Source organism: Balaenoptera ricei, chromosome 21 (assembly GCF_028023285.1).
Source record: "Balaenoptera ricei isolate mBalRic1 chromosome 21, mBalRic1.hap2, whole genome shotgun sequence".
NCBI classification, from domain to species: Eukaryota; Metazoa; Chordata; class Mammalia; order Artiodactyla; family Balaenopteridae; genus Balaenoptera; species Balaenoptera ricei.
In genome coordinates this window covers 17,661,332-17,682,375 of record NC_082659.1, presented here as the reverse complement: position 1 = coordinate 17,682,375, position 21,044 = coordinate 17,661,332, and the positions used below count along the sequence as shown (strand labels likewise).

General features: G+C 39.2%; 1 protein-coding gene across 1 annotated transcript in view; it reads right to left on the bottom strand.

Annotated features, from left to right (window-relative positions):
* Window positions 1-7,740, bottom strand: part of MTUS1 (microtubule associated scaffold protein 1) — a 165,944-nt gene extending 158,204 nt beyond the window's left edge. Inside the window, 1 exon segment of the mRNA XM_059909793.1 lies at window positions 7,617-7,740. The gene's annotated coding sequence lies outside the window, so the exon portion shown is untranslated.
* Window positions 7,741-21,044: the final 13,304 nt, after the last annotated feature.

Sequence of the window (21,044 nt, the reverse complement as noted above, 5' to 3'; positions counted from 1 at the left end):
CTGGGCCTACTCGCAAGACCTAAATACAGTTTATCTTTAAGTAAATACATTTTTACTTCTCTTCAGTATGGGACTTAAACACAAGGCTAAGGAAAACCTACTAGCTTTAATGAACAAACAAGGCTGTTTGGGAATCAGATTTGTATGCAAGTATGTACTTCTAAAATGCTTGAAAGCTATTTACCTAAGTAAAATACCACTAGGTTCAACCTTGTTTACACTCTAAATTTGTGGAGCAAACCATTTTTTCCTTGATTGTGTAAAAGTTAGACATCAGGGCAATCACAAATTGCAAATTTACTTATGGTATATGAAAATGAAGTATTATTGTATCTATCTACACAGTAAAGATTAGTCCCAAATCTGTCATCCCCAAAATGGAAACGTCTTTTTCATCTGGAGCCAAGTGAACAAGAGAAAGTCATGCATTAATATCATGAATAACCACCCACATAGAAGAGTAATAACTGCTGGTTTCAAAGAACACTGAAGTCATTTTAAAAAGGAAACTACCAGGCACTTCCCTAGCAGTCCAGTGATCTCCCGCTTCCACTGCAGGGGGCACGGATTTGATCCCTGGTCCGGGAACTAAGATCTCGAATGCTGCATGGTGCGGCCAAAAAAAAGGAAACTACCATTAGGGCAATCTTTTATAAAACTTGTTTAGAAGTAAATTGTTAGAAGTTGGCAAACTCAGTTCCTAGTTATATTGGACTGTCCCAAGCCAAGTTTGGAGAACCCTGATCAAAGCAGGCTTTTCTGAACCACATTTCAGGCTGGCTAATGTCATACCAAACCATTTAATCCTTCTTTTCCTGCAGGGTAGGATCACTCATTCTTGGTCACTCTTTATCTGATCACTCATTCTTGGTCACTCTTTATCTCCTGCGGCGGCCACAAGCCACTGCTGCCCAAGTACCTGCCAGCTAAGTGGTGATGGTCACTTCCTCCTAGGTTCACCTACCTCCAGAGAGTCTGGGCCCATTTCTAAGTACCTCCAAACACACACCACATACCAACCACACCCTCACAGCTCATATATGGGCCTATGGCTTATTGTTAGGCTAGAAAAGATGGGGAGTGAAAGGCAGGAACTCAGGCTCCTATGGAGAGCACTCTTAGTGAGGTCTTTAAACATCCTCAGGGTATATTTAAGCTTCCATCGTATGGAAAGATAACCCAAGTTTGAGAAATCTGGAAGGCTTTTTTTTTTCCCCCTCTTCAAATCAATAGTTTATGAGTAGTGTTAAAAATTAATTTGGAAAACATTTTAAATTACATATATATCTTATCAAACATCAAGAAAAGACTCATACTGGTTCCTTAAAAAACTAAAAATAGAATTACCATATGATCCAGCAATCCCACTACTGGGCACATACCCTGAGAAAACCATAATTCAAAAAGAGACATCTACCACAATGTTCATTGCAGCACTATTTACAATAGCCAGATCATGGAAGCAACCTAAATGCCCATCGACACATGAATGGATAAAGAAGATGTGGCACATATATACAATGGAATATTACTCAACCACAAAAAGGAACGTAATTGGGTCATCTGTAGAGACATGGATGGATCTAGAGACTATCATACAGAGTGACGTAAGTCAGAAAGAGAAAAACAAATATCGTATATTAACGCATATATGTGGAACCTAGAAAAATGGTACAGATGAACCGGTTTGCAGGGCAGAAATAGAGACCCAGATGTAGAGAACAAACGTATGGACACCAAGAGGGGAAAGTAGGCGGGGGGGGTGTGATGAACTGAGAGATTGGGATTGACATATATACACTAATATGTATAAAATGGATAACTAATAAGAACCTGCTGTATACAAAAATAAATAAAATAAAATTCAAAAATTAAAAAAAAAAAAAAAAAAAAGAACTACCATACGGGGCTTCCCTGGTGGCACAGTGGTTAAGAATCCGCCTGCCAATGCAGGGGACACGGGTTCGAGCCCTGGTCCGGGAGGATTCCACATGCTGCAGAGCAACTAAGCCCGTGCGCCACAACTACTGAGTCTGCGCTCTAGAGCCCGCGAGCCACAACTACTGAGGCCCGTGCGCCTGGAGCCCTGCTCCGCAACAAGAGAAGCCACCACAACAAGAAGCCTGCACACTGCAAACAAGAGTGGCCCCCGCTCGCCGCAACTAGAGAAAGCCTGTGCACAACAACAAAGACCCAACGCAGCCAAAAATAAATAAATAAAATAAATAAATTTATTAAAAAAAAAAAAAAAGAAGAACTACCATACGACCCAGCAATCCCTCTACTGGGCATATACCCTGAGAAAACCATAATTCAAAAAGAGTCATGTACCACAATGCTCATTGCAGCTCTATTTACAATAGCCAGGACATGGAAGCAACCTAAGTGTCTATCAACAGATGAGTGGATAAAGATGTGGCACATATATACAATGGAATATTACTCAGCCATAAAAGGAAACGAAATTGAGTTATTTGTAGTGAGGTGGATGGACCTAGAGTCTGTCATACAGAATGAAATAAGTCAGAAAGAGAAAAACAAATATCATATGCTAACACAAATATATGGAATCTAAAAAAAAAAAAAGGTTCTGAAGAACCTAGGGGCAGGACAGGAATAAAGATGCAGATGTAGAGAATGGACTTGAGGACACGGGGAGTGGGAAGGGTAAGCTGGGATGAAGTGAGAGAGTGGCATGGACATATATACACTATCAAATGTAAAATAGATAGCTAGTGGGAACCAGCCGCATAGCACAGGGAGATCAGCTCGGTGCTTTGTGGCCACCTAGAGGGGTGGGATAGGGAGGGTGGGAGGGAGACGCAAGAGGGAGGAGATATGGGGATATATGTATATGTATAGCTGATTCACTTTGTTATAAAGCAGAAACTAACACACCCTCGTAAAGCAATTATACTCCAATAAAGATGTTTAAAAAAAAATAGAGATGAGGATGGGTAAGGAAAAGAAAACGAAAGGTGTAGGAGTAACTCTGGTCACTTAAGAGTATGGTTATCCTGTGTATAAATACAGATAGTGAGTTTTTTGGTATCACTGGTTTGAATCAGCTGTAGACTGTTTTCTTCTTTTTCTTGAATGTCTATGTTGTGGTTGTTCAAAGGGGGGGACATGTGAAATAAACAGTCATAATTCACAAAAAAAAAAAAAGAAAAGAAAAAAAAAAGACTCATATCAACAATTCAGTATGGGGCTTCCCTACTAGAGCAGTGGCTACTGCTAGAAAAATGGTACAGATGAACTGGTTTGCAGGGCAGAAGTTGAGACACAGATGTAGAGAACAAACGTACGGACACCAAGGGGGGAAAACCGCGGTGGGGTGGGGGGTGGTGTGCTGAATTGGGCGATTGGGATTGACATGTATACACTGATGTGTATAAAACTGATGACTAATAAGAACCTGCAGTATAAAAAACAAACAAAAAAAACCAACTAATACTAAACTTTCTTTGGGTTATTTGTATGGAAATATGTTAATATAAATGTTTCAGACATTACATGAAATTTCTAAAAATCTTATATGTTCTGGTATAATAAGTCATAATTCTAGTTATTACTTTAAAATGTATATCTCAGAAATAACTAAATTTCCTTGTCAATTGCATTATTATGAACTTTCATCAAAACTTTAACCCTGGTCATTTTTAAGTCTTTTGTCATTTACAGACAGTTCTGGGTGTACTCTGATGCTTTTGCAAAAATGTTCCTATAAAAGGGTTTCATCTTCAAGGAATTCATGGAAAAGACTCTGACAAGTACAGGTTTCTGGTAACTGACTATACTGCTGAACTGAATAAGCATTTTCAGAGCTCTAATGGAAATCTGATGAATTCATAAAAGTGCTAACAAAAGATCAAGATGAAAAAAAAATTAATTACATGGGACTGAGTGAACTGATGAGGATGATTATAATTTTTGTGACTTTCTGTTTGAATTTAAAAAAAAATCCCACAAGGACTCAGAGGCAAAAAATATACAAATCAATTTTCACTGCAAAGTAAAGGAGCTGTTACAGTGGAGGATTACTGGACTGAATTATGACATAGTAAGAGTATGTTTCGTGTTTGGTAATTGCAATCATTGTTGCTTTTGTTGTGGTCATCCATTTACAATGCTTGGTGTCAGTTAATTTATCTCTTGTAAAAATAAAATACAGTGTGTGTGTGTGTGTGTGTGTGTGAAAAAAAAAAAAAAGAATCCGCCTGCCAATGCAGGGGACACGGGTTTGAGCCCTGGTCCAGGAAGATCCCTCATGCCGTGGAGCAACTAAGCCCATGTGCCACAACTACTGAGCCTGCGCTCTAGAGCCTGTGAGCCACAACTACTGAGCCTGCGTGCTGCAACTACTGAAGCCCACACGCCCAGAGCCCATGCTGCCCCAAGAGAAGCCCCCGCAATGAGAAGCCCACGCACCTCAACGAAGAGCAGCCCTGGCTCGCCGCAACGAGAGAAAGCCCGCACGCAGCAACGAAGACCCAACACAGCCAAAAAATAAAAAATAAAATAAATTCTTTAAAAAGTGTTAACATTAAAAAAAAACAATTCAGTATGAAACTACAATAATGAATATAAAAAGAAGAATTGTGACAAGATAATACTTTAAATGAACTATTGACGATAAATGGATTGTGAGCCCAGTTTACATAATCACAGAACAGATCTGAAAGGCTCATTCCCTGGGATTTAAAACTTTCTTCTCAGATTTCAAAGAATGCTGTTCCTAATGTTACATACCATGCACAACTATCTCTCATCAACAGAGCAATCTGTTTTGCAACAGTCTCTACTCCAAGACATGGAGATTCTCCTAATGGATTTGAAAAAAATGTAATTCAGAATTCTGGAGAATTCTTTTAAAAGTTATCTTGTGCCACGGTCATACATCATTCTTGGGCTATGATTCAGAAGAGTTAAAATTTTTGTTTTTGAGAAAGTCAACAGATTTGGCTACATTAAAGTACAGAACTTCTATAAGTCAAAACTACTATAAACATGAGCTAAGTGTTTGTCTTTATAAGACAAAGACAAAATTGGGGTGGGGGGGAATACCTGCATGACGAAAGGCAAAAGTTTACTATCAAAGGCTCTTATGAATTACTAGAAAAATACTAGTATCTCCAGGAGAAAAATTGGGCACTACATTCAATTAAAAGGGAATAAAAATGGAAAATAACTAGAGATTTTTTATATTCAACATCATTTGGAATCAAAGAAATGAAATTTAAATAGTGAGATAGCACTGTTCACCTATAAGGCTGGCAATAATTATTTTTCCTTTGCAGGATGAGTCTCCGTATTAACAAAAATACAGTAACACAAGTACTCTCATAGAGTGGGAACTGGTGGGAACAAACTTTGGTAAAACATTTTTTTTTAGAAAGCAGTGGTCACTCTGTATCGATAGATCTTTGAGCCATCAGCTGTATTCCACAGGACTCCATCCTAAGGAAATATAGGAGATATATAAAGTTTTATAAAGGATATTTGTTGCATCAGTATATATTTAATAATAGTAATTGGAAATAAATGAAAAGTTCAGCTATAAGGAAATGGTTAAATAAATTGTTACATCTATACAGTGTAGTATTATGTAGCCACTAATATTATGTAGAACTGTAATGACATGGGCAGTTTCTCATGATATGTTAAGCAGAAAAGAAAACATCATGCAACAGTATTAACTACAGTTATACAGTTTTATATAAACTATATATTGTAATAAGTAAATCTGCTATAGGTTAGCAAGTATAAAAAAAATACTGTGGGACTTCCCTGGTGGCGCAGTGGTTAAGAATGCACCTGCCAATGCAGGGGATACGGGTTCGAGCCCTGGTCCAGGAAGATCCCACATGCCGCGGAGCAACTAAGCCTGTGCTCCACAACTACTGAGCCTGCACTCTAGAGCCTAACTTTCCTTAGGGAATTTTGTACTTGAGGGGAGGAAAAAAAAAATCAATAAAAGCACTTTATACATTGTAAAGCACTATACAAACAGGACATCACTGGTTCAGTTTAAATTGCCCATCATTTCCTGCCCTAATTATCCCTGAAAAATAGGTTTGCCTACAGAACTGCAATTCCAACTATGCAATTCCTTTCAGGGTTAACCACACACTGTTATCTGAGTGAATCTAAACTCCCTAAGGAGGTCATAGGTTCCCAGGAAGGAGCTACTCTCATTTTTTAAAATTCCCCTGCCTCCTAGATGGTCGGCCTCCTTCCCTCCATGCCTAACACGCTCACCCTCCAGCCCAAGGGCTCAAGGTTTCATGTGAAGACGATTGAATTCCTATCACCTGGCAAAACACAAATGCTTTCATCTCCCCTGTTTCGCCTAAGACCTTATTCAAACAAAGAAAACAAAACACACTGGATTTCTTTTCTTAGTACACTGACTACTTGAAACAAACAGTAGTTAATGGGGCATGTAAAACTTTTGCAGGCTAAATGAAGAATTAATCTCTCCATTCTTACTCCAAAATAAATTAGTCCAAGTCAGAATCAATAAATAACTTAGCAGAAAAGAGTTTATGTCTGAAAAAAAAAAAAGGACAAAGATTTATTTAAGGTAGGTAAACACCTAAGTCCACTAATTACTGTAGTCAATCAGGTGATCTTAGTTAAGAGTGGATTTTTCTAAAGAGCTAGAAAAGCACATGTGAACCGCAGGAAGTAATAAGACACAGGCGAGAGGACCTTGGGAATTACAGCAACCTCATTAATGCCATCTTTTCAGCCCTGGTTGCTTACGCTGAGAATGGGCCCAAGCGAACCGCCCAGCAGGAAGGCTGAGTGCCAGGCCCAGGGGGGTCCGGACGGGCCCAGGCGGGTCAAGTGTCCGGTAGGCGGCTTCCGGCTGCGGGCTTGTCAGTCTGCGTAACTAACTCTAAAGTAAATGCCTTCGGTCACTTTCAAGGTGACAGCTACGTGATCCGCATCCGTCCCTTCCGCACGAGCTGCGCTGCCCGCCCCCACCCCCCACCCCGTGAGACCAGCCCTCCGCAGCCTCCCCACCTTTCCCCCAACTTTGGCACCCGAGGTCCCAGAATACCCGCCCCCTCCCTCGGAGCCAGTCCGGCACCCTGTGACGGTCGCGTTCCGGGGGTCCGCTCTGCACCCTCGCCCGCGATCCCCCCTGCGCACCGGCTGGGCAGCGGCAATCGACGCAACTCCGCACTTACCCGCAGCGCCTCGAGCCAACCCCGAGCCCCCCGGGGAGCCGGGAGACCAGCACTCCGAGCCCGGGCGCCCTTTGGACCCTCGGCGGAGTCGCGCCAGGCCCACCCGGGAGGCCCGGGTGCCACCAGTGCCCAGCGGGCAGCGCCTGCACCTGGGGACACACGGCTTGTCGCCAACTCCCGCCCCCGCCCGCCGCTGCAACTGCCAGGCGGGAACCCGGAGTCCGGGGCGCCCCAACCTCCCAGCCTCTCCGGCCGCGGGGGGTGCAGCCAGGGCGGGGAGCTCGGGAAACTTGTAAATAGCAAAACGCGGCCCCCTCTGCCCCCTCGCCCGCCGCTGCCTCGCAGCTGGAGACAAAGGCCAGGCGGCAGCCAAGGGCGCTGCGCCCCAAGAAACTTGAAAGACGCGCGGGGCTGTACCTCGAGACACCGGCCCTGGAGGCTCCCGCCGCGCTCCGCTCCGCTCGGCTCGGCTCCGCTCCGCAGGTAGGCGGGCCTGGCCCGCCCGCCAGCTCCCTCCCTCCTCTCGCGCTCCCGGGTCCCAATCCCGGAGCCGCGCGCGCTCCCGGCCTAAGTGCCGACCCGCCCCACGCCTGCGGCGTCTGTTCCGGGCCGCGATGCACCTGTTGCCACGCGCGACGCGGCGCCCCGGGCTGCTGCCTGCGCACCTGGTAGAAGCGCAGGTCGGAGACCACACAGGCCCGAGACCTCACAGGTCCGAAACCACGCAGGTCCCCGCGGGCGACCGGGGCTCAGCCGTGCCCGGAGCTGGGGCCCCAAACCTGGCCTGCTGCCGAGTGGATCTTGCCTCCTACTCCCCCTCTTGCCACCTGTGTTTTCCGTGCGAGCTCCCGCGCTTCCCGCTAGCCGTGGGGCAGGGCCGCGAGGGCGGGACGGGGTGGGGATAGGGAGTGGGAAGGTGGCAGAATTATCTGGGCGGAGGTTTGCAAGGAACCAGCAGAGATTGTCTCTTCAGAGTGTCCGACTCCCGCTGTGTCTTATCTTCGCGCTTCTAAGAGGTTTACCGGCAAACACCTATTAAAGTTTAAAGCCATGAGCTCCAGCTGTTAGATCTTCGAATAAAAAGTGGAAAGGAGACTAACACACCAGGGGCAGAAACGAGGCCCGACCCACTTTTCTCTAAACACAAATTACGTCCTTTTTGCTAAACTGAACAAATTTCAACCATAGCTGTCTATTAGGCCCATAGAATATTTTCATCTATCGGCATATTTTTAATACAAAGCTTTTCCAAAGGGGCTAGTCCACCTACGAGGGATGTGACATTATTGAACCATTAAATGTCGGGCAACTTAAGTCGAAATTTTTTTGAGATGTTTAATTACCTGGTTGGGATTTGCCAAAAGATTTTTAAGAGAAGTAAGTTTTTCTCTGAGAATTAAGCTGAGGATACTGTAATTGACCAAGTTTTCTATACTATCACTATCAGATCAACTAACAGATGTATTGCCATTTACTGTTATAAAGCCTTTTCATGCGCACAGTGTTCCATTAGTTCTTCAGCAAGATCCAGTGGTATATAGGTCAGATTATTACCTCCATTTTTCAAGTGAGGAAATGGAAGCTCAGAAAGGTGAAGCGATTTGCTCAAGGTCACACAGCTAGTGAGGGGCAAGCACAAACCCAGCTAACCTAACTCCTGATCTTTTTATTCCATTACATGTTGACAGTCCTTTGTGATTATTTTTAAAGAGGTACAGCATTAAACACCGTTGAACGGTTCTCCCTTATGCAAAAGCACCAAAAAACAAACCAAAATAAAACAAAGCACTAACATTGTTTCTGCAAGTCACCAGGCAAATATGCTAATTAGCAACATGCCTCCTCCCTAAGCAGAATACTCCAGTGTTAAACGTACCATTTAATCTTTATAACCCTCATGTGACCCAGGTGACTTGGTCCAACCCCCCACAAGTTCTATTGTGTGGCTTAGTTATATCTATAAATATAGAACCTGTTTTACTTCATTTTTCCATGGTATAGATTGAAGGGAAAAACCAAAAACAAAACAAAACTTTCTCCTAAGTATTTAGAATCAGCCTTTGGGGCCATTGGGGAATCTGAAACTTAGCTTCTAATTGCATCCACATAAAAACAGAAGTTACCTTCTAGGGACATCATCTGGGACTCTGTCAAGGCAAATATGCTTGAAATGGGGCCTGCTGACTTTTTTTTCCATCTTGGTTCTGGGCATGTTGCCATGTTCTTGATCTCTGAACTCTAATGTTGACCTGCTACAGACTCCAGGAACAATACTAAGGGTGATAATAACCCCGCATAACTTTGTGGTCCTTTGTCCTAAAAAAAAAAAAAAAAAAAAAAGTTAGCATTTTTTTTCTCCATTAGAAAACTGCAAATTAAAACTATACTGAGAAACCATTTTTTCACTGCTCAGATTGACAAAGATTAGAAAGCTTGATAACCACTGTGTGTTGGCAGAAGTGTGGAGAAACAAGCAGTCACAATGCAGATTATGAATGTAAATTAGAATGATCTCCATCAAGGGCAATTCACAATACCTCACAAAGTTATAAAGGCACATATCCTTTGAGCCAGTAAGTCTACCTATAAGAATTTATCTTACAACACACGTGAGAAATGGCAGGTAAGCTTGTCCATTTCAGCATTTTTAATAACAAAAGACTTTTTAAAAAGTTCATTCATTAATAAAAGACTGGTAAATTATGATATAGCCAGAAAATGACATCCTATGAAGGCTTAAAAAAAAAAAGAATGAGAAAGCTCTTTGAACTTTCATGAAATGATCTCCAAGATACATTATGTGCACAAATTTTTAAATGCAAAACAATTATGTAATAGTATGTTATTTTCTATTAAAAAGGGGAAATTGTATACAGTTGTTTGTTTGTAGAAGCATAATATGTCTCTGAAAAGATATACCAGAAACTGATAAGATTGGTTGCTTCTTGGGAAGGGAGCTAGACAACTGGAAGGCAGGGTTTGAAGATAAACTGAACTAGATATAATTTTGTAGTTTTTGAATTTTGAACCATGTAAATAATAGTACCCATTCTAAAACTTAAAATTTTTCACCACCTCAAGTTTTGCTGTCAGGAATGGCTCATATTCCCTCCCTACTAATTTCACTTATAGATAAAATAAATGATCAAATTTTTCATGCATTAATGGGGGAAAAAACCAAAATGCTCAATAGATGCTTTCAAACTATTTGTTCTCTAGTTTATCTAAAAAGGAAAACTTTAGTACACAAAATTCTAACATGCTGTGATTATAGTGAAAATGATGAGTTAGCAAATACCTTAGAATTTTATTAACATTGACGTCTCCCTGGGGTAGAGCTTCCAGCTAATTTTCCCAAAGTCACATTCAATCAGAAATGGAAAAAGGATTCCAGCCTTAATTCCCAAGAGGGAAACTCTAGTACCATTGATTTGAGTAGGGAGGAAGTAATTCCATGGGAATTCCATGGAGTCATTTATTTTATTCCCAAACTTGATCTCTTTAAAAATTTGGTATTAATTTATATTTACTTATACCACCACTGCATTGAACAAGGGATTTGAACAACTCACAAAGACAGGCATAGTAAAATTTTTAAATAAATATTTATAAGTATAAAATAGAATCCAAGGAAAAGCACACAGGTAAGAGTAAACGTGCCACTGCACACAGGTAAGAGTAAACGTGCCACTGAGTAACAAATTAAACCAGTGAGCTTCTTGGTAGCCAAGTGCCCCAGCCAGTTACATAATCACCATTTTTCAAAAGGGACTGATAGTTCCTCAGTGGAAGCAAAGCTTTTCCTAGCACTGAATCCAAAGAAAAATTTTTCTCCCTCATGTTTCCAATCAAGACTACTGAATGGAAAACAACAATATATTGTTGATAATACTGTAAGGAACTTTATATGGTTATTTTTTTATAGTGACTTTGAATAAAACCCAAAGTATAATAAAACTCAACTTAAAGGTATTTACCCAATCAGGGACCAGGCCAATGTCAATCAAACCTTATAACAGCCTAGTGCGATCAAGGATTGACTGTAAATAGATGTGCATGGATAGCAGTTCCTTCATATATGCTTGAGAAAATCAAATATGCTCATGGTCAAATTCTAACATCTCCACACATCCCTCATCTCAGAGATAGACATAGTTGCTTTATACAACATTCCAGAAATTTTCTAGTTGGCCACTTGATAAAGAATTATTAGAAGTGATAGAGACCCAGAATGCTGGAATTCTGTGATATTGTAGATGACTTTTTTCCTCTTTTTGTTAAGAGAAAAATGTACATTACAAATTGCCACATGACTTTTGTTACTTGTATCCCAAGATGATGACACATGCATGGTCAAATATGTACACTGACCAGCTGTAGCAGTGATTGCACAACAAGAAAACAGCATCAGAGCAGTGAATGGTCTTGATTTATTTATAAATAATTCTTGGGTTCCTAATTATCCATTTTTCTTCTTAATGGACTTGGAGATTCACGTGGACTCTTCTCTCAATGTTCCAGAAGGGTGACTCTCAGAGTAGGGATGTTCTTGGGTAGAAGTCTGCAGATTAACAAGTTAAGTATCTCAAGAAAGAAAAGAGTTTCTTGTTAAGTCCAGAGCAGTAGCAATAACAAGGAAATATAGCTTTCTCTTATCAAAATGATGTGAGAACATCCGAGAAATTTTCCATCCTCCCATAACATGGAAGGCATCTTCAACAGTCCTTTTATTCCATTTATAGACTCTGCAGAAGGAATCATTCTTATAGCATGATGCTAAAATTATTTTAGCTCACACACAAACAAGTTGTTCTGTAATTCTGCTTTTGACCACTTCATGTTAGGAAGAAATTAAAAAATATATAGCACCATCAGTTTGTTATGAAACCACTTTGAAAATGTTTACTTTGACTGCTTAAAATGTCATGACTAAAGAAACTACTGTTCTTCATAATCCGCTCTTGACAATCATAACTGTGTCACACTTGGACTTGGTTAGCCTTTGCTCTGATCTGACAGAGTCTTCCCTTAAAAAGTGGATGTATTTTCAATTTCAAAGTATTTACTGCTTCATGACAAATATAATAACAAGTGTGTAGCCCTGAAGTCTCATGTCTTTGAGACTATCACAGTCTACTTGGACTTTTTGAATTTGCTTTTAATTTATGCCTCTGGCCTTATGCTCTTGGCCAAATGCAAACCCTTAGAGAGCTGGGGGCAGCCTTCCAACTCACCGCCCTTTCCCTTGGGCCTTTCTAATTGATCAGTGATCACCTAAAAAGAGTGCAAAGGGTGCAAACCATGGAGCTTAACGGGTTCAGTGTTGCTTCATTGTGACCGATACCCTGTGTCCAGGCCTCATGTACTGATTGAGTTTTGGTTCAATTCTTTCGCACCTTTTGGTCTTGATTCAGGGTTGGTGATCTATACTTGACGCTGAGACCTCCCTCCTTGCAAATGACATGCAGTCAGGTGGGCCTAGTGCTCTAAGTGCCAACAAATGTTTGAAAATCATAATGACGTAGGAAGAGCCCTGTACTAAATGAACAACGGACATTAGCCCTCATGCTGTTACATAAGCGTTCCTCAAAATATAATCGCCTTTCTAAGCATAGGCTGACAATTCAGGAAAGAGCCACTGGAAATATTGTCATCATTATTTTATCCATACAGTGAGTAGCACTAGCATTATGTGGGCCTAAGTCGCCTAGCCCTGCACCAACGTTGTCAAGTCAGCCCCTGGTGAGTTACCAGGAAGTAAGACAATCTTAACTTTGGGTTTCTAGAACATTGAGAAGTCAGGTTGATAATCCAGGGTGGTAATTTAACACCACCAAAGATTTATCTATTTTGGATAAGTATACTTCTGATCTCTTTTTGAGTACCTACAAAATTATGGTTAATTTCTCCTAATTTACAATCCAATTATCATATATATATGTATATATATATATACACACACATATATATATGTGTTTGTTATTTGTTGTTTATCCCAGGGGAAAAAAAAATTTATTGTCTGCAAATTTTAAATAGGAGAATAAATCTACTACAAACAACAAAAAATACCACTGGGACTTTCGTGGCTGTTCAGTGATTAAGACTCTGTGCTTCCACTGCAGGGAACACTGGTTCAATCCCTGGTCAGGGAACTGAGCTCCCACACGCCATGCGGCATGGACAAAAAATAAAAATAAAAAATAAAAATACCACTATCCCTCCAAAACCGAGGACAAAACTGGACTTAGTTTTGATACCTAGATATGTTTTAATTGATTTAAACCTGTTGAGATCTGTGTCTCTTCTATAAAATTAGTTCCTTAGATCTCATGGGGTTGTTGTGAGGACAAAATATAGGATATTATTATTCATGTACTTATGATTATTGTGTGAGCTCATGTTTGGAATTGCTGATATCACTCGTTTCCCTTCCCATTGGCCTGTGAACTTGAGTCTAAGGAAAGACTTACCTTCCCCAACACCATTCCTTGTTTAAATGATGTTTATTTTATACCGAGTATGCATGCCTAACATTTATTTATTTATAAATTATATATAGCATTAGAGTACTGATATATACGCAATAAACTACACACAAAAGTAGAAAAGGATAAGATTTAAAAATAGACAAGATAGATCCCAGTCTGAAAAGATGTCCTTACATATACAATAAAGAAATCAAAATGTTTTCTTTCAAAAAAAAAAAAAAATAGATAGCTAGATAAAAGTTCTCGTGTTTTCTTTCCATACGCCACCAAGTACCCTCTGGTGCCAAGAAACAATCCCATTCCTCTTAATGGTCTTTAGTGTGGAGGAATTTTCCATTGCTGACAAGTTAAAAGGCAAAACTAAGTGCCACTTTTAGTGTAAATACCCAGAGCTGCCTCTTTTAACAGTTTGGCATTCTAGGTAAACTCCAACAGGTTTCCATTAAATTGAATGTACCTGGAAGAAACCTTTAAATACGAATTTAACTAGTTCAAAGCTTGTGTCCAGAAAGATACGGGTGAATTTGTTTAACCTTCTCCAATGTATTTTTTCCAGCAAAAGCAATTTGATTTTCAGCAAACACTGACTGGGTGTCTTACAAATTTAACTCAATTCTTCGATAGCATCAGATCCCACAGCTTAAGGGTTCAGTCTCAACAAGACTTGCCCACTTCAGATGCCAGACTCAAGTCCAGGTTGTTACCTGTGCTTCTGACCAGCTGCCTATAAACTGGAGGTTCCCATGACTCCCTCCTTGGGTTTGATGAATTTGCTAGAGAGGTTCACAGAACTCAGAAAAACACTGACTTACATTTATCAGTTTATTATAAAGGATATTGTAAAGAACAGGAAGAATAGCCAGATGAAGAGGTACATAGAGTGAGGTCCAGAAGGATCCAGAGCACAGGAATTTCTGCCCCCGTGGAAGTGGGATGCACCACCCTCCCAGGACCTGGATGCATTCACCAACCTTATGAATGACGGAAGGTATTCCTATCTGAGAAATTCCAAGAGTTTTAAGGAGCTTTGTGCCAGGATCCAGATCAAAGACCTAATCCAATTCTTATTATACCACAGTCTAATTGTAAAATATAACAGACGCAGAAAACCACATGAAACAAATTCATGACAATACATTTTATAAAATACACATCATTTAAACCACTACCTCAGTCAAGAAATAAATGGAGGGGGACGGGGAGGCGGAATTGGATGAAGGTAATTAAAAGGTACAAATTTCCAGTTATAAGATAAATAAATACTAGGGATGTAATGTCCAACATGATAAATATAATTAACACTGCTGTACGTTATATATGAATGTTAAGAGAGTGAATCCTGAGTTCTCATCACAAGGAAAAATAATTTTTTCTTTTATTTTGTATCTAAATGGGATGATGGATGTTCACTAACTTATTGTGATAATCATTTCATAATATATGTAAGTCAAATCATTATGTGTAAATACATCTTCAACTTACACAGTGCTGTATGTAATTATATCTCAATAAAACTGGAAGGAAAAAAATATTAGGTTTTAGATTGTTGCCAAAAAAAACAAAAAAGGAAAGAAATAGAATGTTGCCAAGCACCCATCCTAATCATGACCCCTCCTTCAGCCCTAATGGTAAACACATTTTGATTTTTATGGTAATCACTTCCTTGCTTTTCTTTGTAATTTTATCATCTATTTTTCTATTCTGAAACAGTAAAGTTTAGTTTTGCCTGTTCTTTTAAATATTTATTTTAATCTGCATGTTCTCTTTCTCTCTCTCTCCCTCCCGCTCCCCCATTCTCTTTGCAATATGTTTGCTGAAGAAATGGGATCATTTGACTTGTACAATTCCCCACCGTCTGTATTTTGCTGATGCACCCCTGTTCCTTTGTTCTATCTCCAGGTGGTTGGGCCTACAGGCTTCATCAGATTCAGGTTTGATCATGGTTTAGGGAAGAATACCTCATTGATGGTATTGTGTTCTTTCACCAGGAGGCGTAAAATGACTGGTTGACTCACTTTTTGTGATGTTAGCAACCATGGATGATCAATGCCTTCATCCATTAATTCATTAGAGGTTGCAAAAACAAATGATATTCTAATTCAGTTGTTCCATCCTCACATATTGACTGGAATATTTCTACAAAAAGAAACATAATTCTCCACTAATATTTCATTACCCAGTGAAATATGTCATATAGGAAAAATGGGGAAAAATACTCAGTTCTTTCCCTATATTTACCACCTTTAATAAAAAAAATGAGCTATTTCCCTGGAATCCTACAAAGGTAACCATACAGGTCTCTGTTTTTGTTTTCATTATAAACTCTTATGTTTCAGTCCATTACAGTTATTATCAAATTTTCTCATCTTTGGCCTTTGGGAGCATCTTAAAATTAGCTGAGGCCTTGTCACATGATATTAGAAACCTTTGAGAACTTCCTTGCTATGTGATAAAACAATAATTTCCAGGATTATCTTGTATATTTCCTAGCCCAGACTTGCAATTAGTCATTTCTCTAAGAAGCTGGTTTCTCTTAGTGGTAAGGGGTATTCCTAGATCACAATCTGGGTGCTGAGGAAGTTCATCGATGCTGGGTTAGTCACTATATCTAGGACAGAGCTAGGCAATATTCTAAATATATAGCTGTTATCTATTGTCTCTATCTATACGTAGAACAAATATAAATTTTCCACACTGATAATCTTGATTTACAAGGACAAAGGAGATGATAGAACTAGAATGTTACGTAATTATTTATTTACTTAATCACACAGTATACACACACCACACAATGGCCCCAGAACACAATGTCATTATCACCAACTCCAATGAGATTACTGCAAACAACTAAAAATTTTTTTTTAATTTTTGAATTTTATTTCATTTATTTTTTATACAGCAGGTTCTTATTAGTCATCAGTTTTATACACATCAGTGTATACACGTCAATCCCAATTGCCCAATTCAGCACACCACCATCCCCACCCCCCACAGCTTTCCCCCCTTGGTGTCCATATGTTTGTTCTCTACATCTGTGTCTCTATTTCTGCCCTGCAAACCAGTTCATCTATACCATTTTTCTAGGTTCCACATACATGCATTAATATATGATATTCGTTTTTCTCTTTCTGACTTACTTCGCTCTGTATGACAGTCTCTAGATCCATCCACATCTCAAAAATTACCCAATTTCGTTCATTTTTATGGCTGAGTAATATTCCATTGTATATATGTACCACATCTTCTTTATCCATTCAACTGTTGATGGGCATTTAGGTTGCCTCCATGACCTGGCTATTGTAAATAGTACTGCAATGAACATTGGGGTGCATGTGTCTTTTTGAATTATGGTTTTCTCTGGGTGTATGCCCAGTAGAGGGATTGCTGGATCATATGGTAATTCTATTTTTAGTTTTTTAAGGAACCTCCATACTGTTCTCCATAGTGGCTGTATCAATTTACATTCCCACCAACAGTGCAAGAGGGTTCCCTTTTCTCCACACCCTCTCCAGCATTTGTGGTTTGTAGATTTTCTGATGATGTCCATTCTAACTGGTGTGAGGTGGTACCTCATTGTAGTTTTGTTTGCATTTCTCTAATAATTAGTGATGTTGAGCAGCTTTTCATGTGCTTCTTGGCCATCTGTATGTCTTCTTTGGAGAAATGTCTATTTAGGTCTTCTGCCCATTTTTGGATTGGGTTGTTTGTTTCTTTAATATTGAGCTGCATGAGCTGTTTATATATTTTGGAGATTAATCCTTTGTACGTTGATTCCTTTGCAAATATTTTCTCCCATTCTTAGGGCTGTCTTTTCGTCTTGTTTATGGTTTCCTTTGCTGTGTAAAAGCTTTGAAGTTTCACTAGGTCCCATTTGTTTATTTTTGTTTTTATTTCCATTACTCTAGGAGGTGGATCAAAAAAGATCTTGCTGTGATTTATGTCAAAGAGTGTTCTTCCTATGTTTTCCTCAAAGAGTTTTATAGTGTCCGGTCTTACATTTAGGTCTCGAATCCATTTTGAGTTTATTTTTGTGTTTGGTGTTAGGGAGTGTTCTAATTTCATTCTTTTGCATGTAGCTGTCCAGTTTTCCCAGCACCACTTATTGAAGAGACTGTCTTTTCTCCATTGTATATCCTTGCCTCCTTTGTCATTGATTAGTTGACCATAGGTGTGTGGGTTTATCTCTGGGCTTTCTATCTTGTTCCATTGATCTATGTTTCTGTTTTTGTGCCAGTACCATATTGTCTTGATTACTGTAGCTTTGTAGTATAGTCTGAAGTCAGGGAGTCTGATTCCTCTAGCTCCGTTTTTTTCCCTCAAGACTGCTTTTGCTATTCAGGGTCTTTTCTGTCTCCATACAAATTTTAAGAATTTTTGTTCTAGTTCTGTAAAACATGCCACTGGTAATTTGATAGGGACTGCATTGAATCTGTAGATTGCTTTGGGTAGTATAGTCATTTTCACAATATTGATTCTTCCAATCCAAGAACATGGTATATCTCTCCACCTGTTGGTATCATCTTTAATTTCTTTCATCAGTGTCTTATAGTTTTCTGCATACAGGTCTTTTGTCTCCCTAGGTAGGTTAATCCCTAGGCATTTTATTCTTTTTGTTGCAGTGGTAAATGGGAGTGTTTCCTTAATTTCTCTTTCATATTTTTCATCATTAGCGTATAGGAATGCAAGAGATTTCTGTGCATTAATTTTGTATCCTGCAACTTTACCAAATTCATTGATTAGCTCTAGTAGTTTTCTGGTGGCATCTTTAGGATTCTCTATGTATAGTATCATGTCATCTGCAAACAGTGACAGTTTTACTTCTTATTTTCCGATTTGTATTCTTTTTATTTCTTTTTCTTCTCTGATTGCTGTGGCTAGAACTTCCAAAACTATGTTGAATAATAGTGGTGAGAGTGGACATCCTTGTCTCATTCCTGATCTTAGAGGAAATGCTTTCCGTTTTTCACCATTGAGAATGATGTTTGCTGTGAGTTTGTTGTATATGGCCTTTATTATGTTGAGGTAGGTTCCCTCTATGCCCACTTTCTGGAGAGTTTTTATCATAAATGGGTGTTGAATTTTGTCAAAGGCTTTTTCTGCATCGATTGAGATGATCATATGGTTTTTATTCTTCAATTTGTTAATATGGTGTATCACATTGATTGATTTGCATATTTTGAAGAATCCTTGCATCCCTGGGATAAATCCCACTTGATCATGGTGTATGATCCTTTTAATGTGTTGTTGGATTCTGTTTGCTAGTATTTTGTTGAGGATTTTTGCATCTATATTCATCAGTGATATTGGTCTGTAATTTTCTTTTTTTGTAGTATCTTTGTCTGGTTTTGGTATCAGGGTGATGGTAGCCTCATAGAATGCGTTTGGGAGTGTTCCTTCCTCTGCAATTTTTTGGAAGAGTTTGAGAAGGATGGGTGTTAGCTCTTCTCTAAATGTTTGATAGAATTCACCTGTGAAGCCACCTGGTCCTGGACTTTTGTTTGTTGGAAGATTTTTAATCACAGTTTCAATTTCATTACTTGTGATTGGTCTGTTCATATTTTCTATTTCTTCCTGGTTCAGTCTTGGAAGGTGATACCTTTCTAAGAATTTGTCCATTTCTTCCAGGTTGTCCATTTTATTGGCATAGAGTTGCTTGTAGTAGTCTCTTAGGATGCTCTGTATTTCTGCTGTGTCTGTTGTAACTTCTCCTTTTTCATTTCTAATTTTATTGATTTGAGTCCTCTCCCTCTTTTTCTTGATGAGTCTGGCTAATGGTTTATCAATTTTGTTTATCTTGTCAAAGAACCAGCTTTTAGTTTTATTGATCTTTGCTATTGTTTTCTTTGTTTCTATTTCATTTATTTCTGCTCTGATCTTTATGATTTCTTTCCTTCTGCTAACTTTGGGTTTTGTTTGTTCTTCTTTCTCTAGTTCCTTTAGGTGTAAGGTTAGATTGTTTATTTGAGATGTTTCTTGAGGTAGGCTTGTATAGCTATAAACTTCCCTCTTAGAACTTCTTTTGCTGCATCCCAAAGGTTTTGGATCGTCGTGTTTTCATTGCCATTTGTCTCTAGGTATTTTTTGATTTCCTCTTTGATTTCTTCAGTGATCTCTTGGTTATTTAGTAACGTATTGTTTAGCATCCATGTGTTTGTGTTTTTTACATTTTTTTCCCTGTAATTCATTTCTAATCTCATAGCTTTGTGGTCAGAAAAGATGCTTGATATGATTTCAATTTTCTTAAATTTACTGAGGCTTGATTTGTGACCCAAGATGCGATCTATCCTGGAGAATGTTCCATGCGCACTTGAGAAGAAAGTGTAATCTGCTGTTTCTGGATGGAATATCCTATAAATATCAATTAAATCTATCTCGTCTATTGTGTCATTTAAAGCTTCTGTTTCCTTATTTATTTTCATTTTGGATGATCTGTCCATTGGTGTAAGTGATGTGTTAAAGTCCCCCACTATTATTGTGTTACTGTCGATTTCCTCTTTTATAGCTGTTAGCAGTTAGCAGTTGCCTTATGTATTGAGGTGCTCCTATGTTGGGTGCATACATATTTATAATTGGTATATCTTCTTATTGGATTGATCCTTTCATCATTATGTAGTGTCCTTCCTTGTCTCTTGTAACATTCTTTATTTTAAAGTCTATTTTATCTGATATGGGTATAGCTACTCCAGCTTTCTTTTGATTTCCATTTGCATGGAATATCTTTTTCCATCCCCTTACTTTCAGTCTGTGTGTGTCCCTAGGTCTGAAGTGGGTCTCTTGTAGACAGCATATATATGGGTCTTGTTTTTGTATCCATTCAGCAAGCCTGTGTCTTTTGGTTGGAGCATCTAATCCATTCACGTTTAAGGTAATTATCGATATGTATGTTCCTATGACCATTTTCTTAATTGTTTTGGGTTTGTTTTTGTGGGTCCTTTTCTTCTCTTGTGTTTCCCACTTAGAGAAGGTCCTGTAGCATTTGTTGTAGAGCTGGTTTGGTGGTGCTGAATTCTCTTAGCTTTTGCTAGACTGTAAAGCTTTTGATTTCTCCATCGAATCTGAATGAGATCCTTGCCGGGTAGAGTAATCTTGGTTGTAGGTTCTTCCCTTTCATCACTTTAAGTATATCATGCCACTCCCTTCTGGCTTGTAGAGTTTCTGCTGAGAAATCAGCTGTTAACCTTATGGGAGTTCCCTTGTATGTTATTTATCATTTTTCCCTTGCTGCTTTCAACAATTCTTCTTTGTCTTTAATTTTTGCCAGTTTGATTACTATGTGTCTCGGCATGTTTCTCCTTAGGTTTATCCTGTATGGGACTCTCTGCACTTCCTGGACTTGGGTGGCTATTTCCTTTCCCAT